This window comes from Rhea americana, unplaced genomic scaffold (assembly GCF_003343005.1).
Source record: "Rhea americana isolate MKP2758 unplaced genomic scaffold, rheAme1 scaffold_317, whole genome shotgun sequence".
NCBI lineage: Eukaryota > Metazoa > Chordata > Aves > Rheiformes > Rheidae > Rhea > Rhea americana.
The window spans coordinates 756,805-764,687 of NW_028186443.1; positions in this window are offsets into that span (position 1 = coordinate 756,805).

Genomic DNA, 7,883 nt, shown 5'->3' on the forward strand with positions numbered 1-7,883 from the left:
ATAGAAGAATTACAGCACACATGACTGAACAGCGCTTGCCTTTTCCCACCCCCAGATAAGCATCTGCCTACCTACCTGCTGATCTATCATGCTGAACTGGAATTAAAAAATGTATTATTTATATCATTAATTGAGCCAGCTCTCACAGCTTTAGACAGTAATTTTTTTGAATTGTTTTGATTGATGTATTACAGAAATTCGTAAAGATTCTGAAAATAAATGGAGTGGTACATGCCTATGCAAATTGTCACCTGTAAAATATTCTTAGCAGTATGCTTTGAATAATCCATCTTTGTGACAACTATATTCTTTCCTTATATGGGAAAAAAGAGACTGGGAGAAGAAAAAAATGGAGGAGACACAAGAGCATTACTTCAGATGTTACAGTGATACATCTGCTCTCTACRGGTCAGGTATAGTTTAGGTTACAGGAGTGTCTCTCAAAGTTCCCAGTGAGGTTCAAAGCAACTGCAAAGCGATAAGAAAAATATCAGTATTAGTAAAAAGAGGTTTAGCTGGTCCAAGTCAGAAAAGTGAGGAAAATACCTGCAATTACTGTCTGCAAATAAAGTGCATTGACAGTTGGATATCTGATAACTATCTTTAGTCTCAAACAGCAGCTAAATTCTGTCAGTGATCATTAAAACTGGTAACTACAATGTGTCTCGTGAGCTTTTACTGACTGAAGAATCTGCACATACCCAGAAGAGCCAAAAAGGGGTCGCAGTTAAAGAAACACTCACTGGCTTAGTGGAAAATGCAGGTGTTTGAGAGCTAGCCAAAGGAAAACACAGGCTTCAGGAGAAGACAAAGAGTGAACAGCAGAGCTGAAGCAATTCACCTGGCAGAAGAAGGACATAGAGGTTCAAAAAGAAGCAAAGAACAGCATATGAGGCAAACAATGAGAATATCGATGTTTGTTAACTGATGCAGGAAGATAGAAAGACGTGGTCACAGACACTCGGTGAGTGCTTGGTTCATGATACAAAGCAAAACTATGACTAGATTGATGCTTTGGTCACAAGAATCAATTACATAAACAGTTACTTAGGCAGACTTGTAAATCAATCCATATGGTATTATTTACATGAAGGCTGCTACTACTTGAACAAGAGAACACTGCTTCTATGAGCTGGCTGTACATAGAAGTGTGTACATTCTGGTCCTCTGGCTCTAGGTAGGGATTTTTTTCTGATAAACATTCTTTTAACAGATTTTTAATGAAAGGTGATAAAATTAACTAGTTAGAAACAATAAATTTGGCCACATGACCAACTGCAGCAAGATCCTGAGCCATTTGCATAATAACTGAAAGATTTTCATTGACTTAGCTCTGAACTCAAATCAAGTTTGAACAGAGGTTTATTTTTGCCTAGAAGAGTGGCAGGATATACACCTGGCTGCATAGATTATCTAGTATTCCTCCACAAAATGTTATCATCTGTACTTGCAGTAACGTTACAGTGCATCTGGTAAAAACATGAATGAAAATTAAAGTGGGATTACAAGAAGTTTATTCATAGTGAACTAATACACTGAGATACCTGAATGGCTATTGACAGCAAATGTCTTACATTCTTAAAAACATGCTCAAAGTCACCTTGAAAGCTGAGGGATCCCTAAGCCGTGGGTATTGCCAGATGTTGTTGTGTGAGCCTGTGAGACTTCATGCAGTTTTATCCTGGAAACACTGTATCTAATGCTGTTCTGAGGAAACTTGTGAGCCATACCCTCAAAACATAGATTCTTTGTAATTATCAAACCTAAGTCTATTAATGATTTCCTTACCATAAAACAGATTCTGGTTTTTAAATTGTTAATGCCAAACTTACAATGCTTCTTTTCTTGTAAACTAGTTAACAGTTTACAGAAGTTACTTAACAGAAGGAAGTTTTATTTTTATCTCACAAGGTTTTTAGAGTTATATCAGTGTTAAATAACATCGTGGCAATGTCAACATTCAATTTTAAAGACTGACAATATTGGGGGGGGGGTAAGCATTCCAAAATTTAGACTAAGGTATCAGATTTCATTTGGAAAATGGGGAGGTTTTGGCTCAATAAAAGCTTAAAAATGTGAACCAGTAAAATTCACAAAAGGGAGCCCACTGCTCTGAAAGTGATTGAAATCATTCCATGATATTTGGGGGGGGGTGTCATTTGTGGACTCCATGAGGCTGAAAACAGCACACTGTTTGCCAAATAATAGGGGCAAAATCAACTCGGCCTTCATGGACTTTTGCCTCCACTAGGAATGCAGTACCGGAASGTGTTAACCACCGAAAACCTCTAGCAGTTTGAAGGGAAAGGCCTCATCCCGCCAGGCGGACAGGCGGAACCCCGCCCCGGCTCGCCGTCGCCAGCCAATCGCAGGTACCGCTGTCTTCTCGCAGCCAATCGGCTGTCTCCACCGCCTCTGCCCCGCTCGCTCCGCCTCCTGTCTTCGCCGGTCGCGCGCAGGTCGCTCCTTGCTGCGCGGGGCTGCGGCCCCTCAGCCGGCGGCCGCGGCCGGCGGGGCTCGGCGGGCGGGGGCTGCCCCGGCAGCCACGCTCCTCAGGCTCGGCCCAGAGGCGCCGTAAAGGCGCCGGAGCGGTTGTGCAGGCGCGTTTTGTCCGGGCTCACTTCCTCTACTCACGTAGAGTGGTAATCATCCCTACACGGATATTACAGGTGTAAGAACAGACAGGCTTCCCTYATCACCGTGCAGCATCCAGTCCTACATTCCTGTAACAAGATTTTAATATTTTTTTCAACTTCCACTAAATAATGCAGCACAGAATATGCTTTGTAGGAATGGGCATAATGCTATGATGACAACAGACAGTTCTTTTTCTTGGTTTTCTTAGTGATTTTTAGTATTACCATAGGAAGATTCCATATAGAATAAATTCACTGCCTGTGTGTCAGTAAAGGAGATTCAGAGATATCTTAATTATTGATAGTAACACAGGTCTCTTCCTTCTCATCATAGAGTGGAAGAGTAGGGCTGGGCACAGCCTTGGCCTCTTTCTGTAGTTACAGAACTGTGCAAAAAGGTCATTGGTTCAAGCAGGAGATTCCTGCCCTTTTTTGCATGCACGTATCTCTGCTATTTCTTGTCACAGCAAAGAAGGAAACCAAAAAAAGTTGTTCTAAGAGTTATTGTGGTTAGTCTTTGCCTTGGATGAGATTAAATAATTGTCTTATTCCTATACTCCAGGTTCAAGACCAGATGTAATCAAACTCTTTTTCTTAAGCAGTTTTATGTTTACTTTGCATGATCAAATCTTTGCTTCAGGATTCTTTTCCAAACCTAAGGCAAATAATTAGCTACTGAATATCATGGTTCATTAGAATGAAATTGCTAATAGTGCAGAAGAGTATAGAAGAATGGGGTGCATGCATATAATACTGTTATTCTGTATGTCTGTTATGCCCTTAAGGAATGGAATTGCTTCCTTCTCTGCAGATTTGAAATGTTCCTTCCTTAGTAATTATGCAAAAGATTCACCTGGAAAGTTTAATTTGTGGTCTTGGGTCTGAAGTTCCAGAAACTATTGTTACTGTCTGTCCAAAGCAAACTATAAAGGTAAGCAGAATGGATACTTGACATGTTTTAACAGTATAGTTTATGTGCAGATGCTTTGGAAACGACTAACTTTTAGCTGAGCAAGTCTGCCTGGCTTTATTGGGTTTTGAAGTATATCTATATTGACTTTTTTTTTAATTTGACCTATAGAAACTAAGCAGGAAGATGGTTCTACTTTTGTGTGAAATTTACATAGCCATGAACCACTGTTGAGTGTTTGGAGCATTTTCCACATTAAGTGCAGCTGGCATTATTGTTGTGAGTAATCACATTTCAGTGATTTTTTTACTACATGATCTGATGTAGAAACTCAGATGGAAACACAGTTTTATACTTAATACTTTGTTTTAAAATTTTTACAGATGAAATTCATTCATGATCTGTCCTCTTTAAATCTAAAGTGCCAAGGGTTTTTCCGTAGTACTGATTGTTTGGGAACAAGGTATGCAGAGTCCAAGAGGACCATTAGAGTAGAATATAACTGGAAGCTTAATTGCATAAAATTCCTAAGCTAATACTGGAGGCATGCTTTCTGTTAGCCAGTGTATGCACCAAACACAGTGAAGGAAGTTGCTATGGACTTTATGTTTTATATTTTTTAACATTGCTTTTCTGCTTGTTCAGATATGCTTTGCTGTGGACCAAGTGCTGGGTGGTGAACATAAGGCATTCATTAAGAAATGTAAAAGAACTGGAAGTTAAACTGACACTGATAACTTTCGCTTTTGTCTGGCCAGTGATGAATGTGGTATATATCAGCTCTCCTCAGCATGACTGGAAATTTAAAGCTGTAAATGCTAATGCCATATGGATTTGTTCATAGCTGCTGTAACCTGGCTCCCTTCTACAGGTATGATGTTTACCTCCATAACTGTTAGGGCTGCCATATGCATAACAAGTTAGAACAAACAGCTATCTAATTCATTATACCTATAATTTGCTACCTTGCTAAATGAAGCTGCCACCATGAGATGTAGCCTGGGAATGAGCACAATTTTTTTCAGCAAAACCCCTTGTCTAGACTTTACAAACCACTTTCTAAAGCTGCAGCACTCTGTCTTTAGCAGCTGCTGCTGCCATACCAATGTCTGCTGCTGTTCAGTAACAGGACTTCCTCAGATCGACAGCTTTTCCTTCAGTTCTGCAGTCTACCATGCGTTAGCCTCTCCATTGCAAGTAATTGCTGCTGAGGTTTTGTAAAGACCATTACAGCTTTCTTTTCAGCCAGGCCAAGTACAATTCTTTGATTTTAAAAAGGACTTTAAAGGCCTTCAGTGTGAGAACTGGAGGTAGAGAACTGTGGCAGCAGTAGCTGCCTAGCGTGGCAACCTAGTGATGAACAACAAAATAACAGGCCCTGGTCAGTGAGACATGCAGAGATACCCCCGCACAAGACTTCTGTTATTAGGACCTTAAACTTCCATAAGCATGTGCAGTCCAGGGAGGTAATAGCATTTGCCTGCTAAAACCTGAGCATGCAAGAAAGGAGCTTTGAGGAATACCAACTGAGCTTAGCTGATCAGAGGCTGAGGGGAATGTCATTTCAGCCCTATGTTGTTTTTTTTTTTCCTTTGTTAGTCCTGATGCCTGATGACTTCATCCATTTCACTTTTATTTATTTGTGGAAATGTAAAGCTGTCCTGGACTAGAGGTAAACCATCTAGCCTGCCTTCATGGCAAAATTAGGAAAAAAAGAATAGTGTCTACCTGGCCATCCTTACAAATTAATCAAATTGGGAGGTAGATACAATAGATGTGTTTACCACTTAAGAATAAAAAGCCAGCATTTGGTCAGTTATGCATTGATTTAATAGCCAGTCTTTCATCATATCCATGATTACTGATCATTATTAAGGGACAGTGTTACAGGGAAGGCCATATTACTGCTTCTGTATTGGACTTGTATTTTAAAGGGTATAGCATCTTTTTACTGTATTTAATACTTCAAATTTACCTGCCAGATTTTTTTTTATTTTAAATGTTAAATGACCATTAACAAGTTAAAATATTTTGTCTCTCAAAGACTAAACTGGAGATGTTTAAAATTTTGTGTGAATTGAATGCAGCTGGTAGGCTTCATCAGGAGAGAGTAGATTGAGCTTTACTATTGCTGTGCATTTCTGCAGTCCTCTATGCCTAGGAAGTGAGTGACATATGGCTTAGTTTCTCCCAGATGCAATAAAATAACAGAAGATATACATATACATACACATACACACACACATATATCCACTGCTGAATGCTTGCTGCAAAAGACCTTCCGGCATGGCTGATTCTCTGCCTAGTTCCATTTTCTTCTCTGTGCTGTGGTACAAAGGGAATGGAGTCTCACTGTGTCCATTTGGGAGAATCAAAAAGAGAACAGCTGTAGTCAATATGCTGTGGTAGACTACTTCTTGGAAATACCAAGCAAAGGGAGGAGTGATGAAAGGCATCCATGCAACTATTGTGCTTTCAAGGAGGAGGAACTCCCTAGAAGAGCTCCTGTTCCTCTATTTTGCCCAATAAAAGAATCTTGTTGTTACAGTAATAGAGGGGTAGGCTCTAGGCTGTGTATTTGTTGATTCAATGAGATTTTTCATTTAAAAGTATCAATTGTCTACACCTGCTTGTGGTTACTGCAAGCACAGGTGAGCACAACTTGAAGAATGCACCTCTCCACAGCCCATCTTTATCTGGGTTCCTGTTTCATAGGTACCTGTTAGCACATGGAAGGGGCTTACCAGTGGCTGAAAATGGACAAGACCCCAAGATACGTAACGATGGACTCCAGGGCCCTGTTCCAGAGGGGTGGACAATTACAGTGACCTATAGGTTATGGACACACATTAATTGTTTAGATTCCATTTTTTTTCTTTATTAGCTGTTATCCTCACCCCACCCCGCCCCCTATATGACTACTGCTATAAGGCGGAGAATCAGTTGCGTGACTGTGTTCTGAAGCAAAACTGCACAAAAATACCTTGTAACTAAAGCACCAATTGGAAGGGAAGTTCCCAGAAGGACTCACAGAATGAGGCTTTCAAAGACAAAGGGTGTCTAAAGACTGAAAATGTTTGGGATTTGAAGGTTGTATCAGCTGTACAGAGAAGCAATAAATCAAAGTAGGTGATGGCATTGCTGAGACTGTTTTGGAACTCCTACACAGAATGAATTGATCTAAGTTGCCAATAAGCCACTTTATATAATAGTGTATATATATAATTTATATATACTATATATATATAATATTATACTATTTTTTAAATATTGTGCAACAGCAGAAAAGCTTGAGTATACCCCAGCTGTAAACATATACTATGTTGACTTTATATATTGTTATATTTAATCACTCATGCTAAACATATTTACTGTTTTGTATATATACGCACACATTCTGCATTTTTTGAACTAAAAATCCTAAAAAAAAATCTAGCCAAGAGTATACATACATAACATGCTTTAATTTCAATTAAAATACACAGTTGAGTAGTTGGGATTTTTTTCATTTAGATCCCACTCATTCTCTTAATGCTTAAAGCTGTTGATTTTTATAAAGCTATGTGATAGTACTGTCTTCTTCATCCCTTTACATGTGAACTGCTAGCAGTTAAAACTAGCTTACAAACCCTCTGTCCCCCAGTAATCATTTTGCAGTTTCCTTTGTATTTCCAGTCAAGTACCAGGTAAAAAGTTGGGAGCAGTTTTTGAAAACATGTACAATAGCTTTTAGGTAACTGTGAAAACAAATAAAACTGCAGGAAGGATGTAAACTCCTCCTAGTAAATTGGCAATAACATTGCTGTCTAAAACCTCTTTTAAGAGATTTTTGCTACAAGGACTAAATTAGCAGGACATTTACCTGTATATCTAGCACTCAGGTCACATGGAGTCATCCTTGATCAGGGACTATGAATGAGCGAGATGTTTAAAGCCAGTATTGCCCCTGTAGTAGTTGCAATGGAGCCTGGTTCTGCTAGTTAACAAGAAGTGTTTTGCTTTAAGAATGTAACTATAAGCATTGCATGTGCCAGTTGCATACAGATTTCCTATTATGCTGACTTTGATTACTTTTCCAAAACAGAAATACTAAATGTTAATCCTTTCAGTGCAGTTAGTGGAGCAACAAGTGCATACCTACTCTTCAGAATGATAGTCACTGAAGTTAAAAACTGAAGACAATGCAGCCAAATGACAAATATGTCAACAGCCTTCCCAAATTCTGCCCAGTTGCAGTAAAGCTATGAAATGAATACTAGCTAAAATCCTGCTAGTTTGAACAAATGTCTTTCAGATATGTATTAAGATGTATATTTAAACTGTAGTTTCAAACTGTT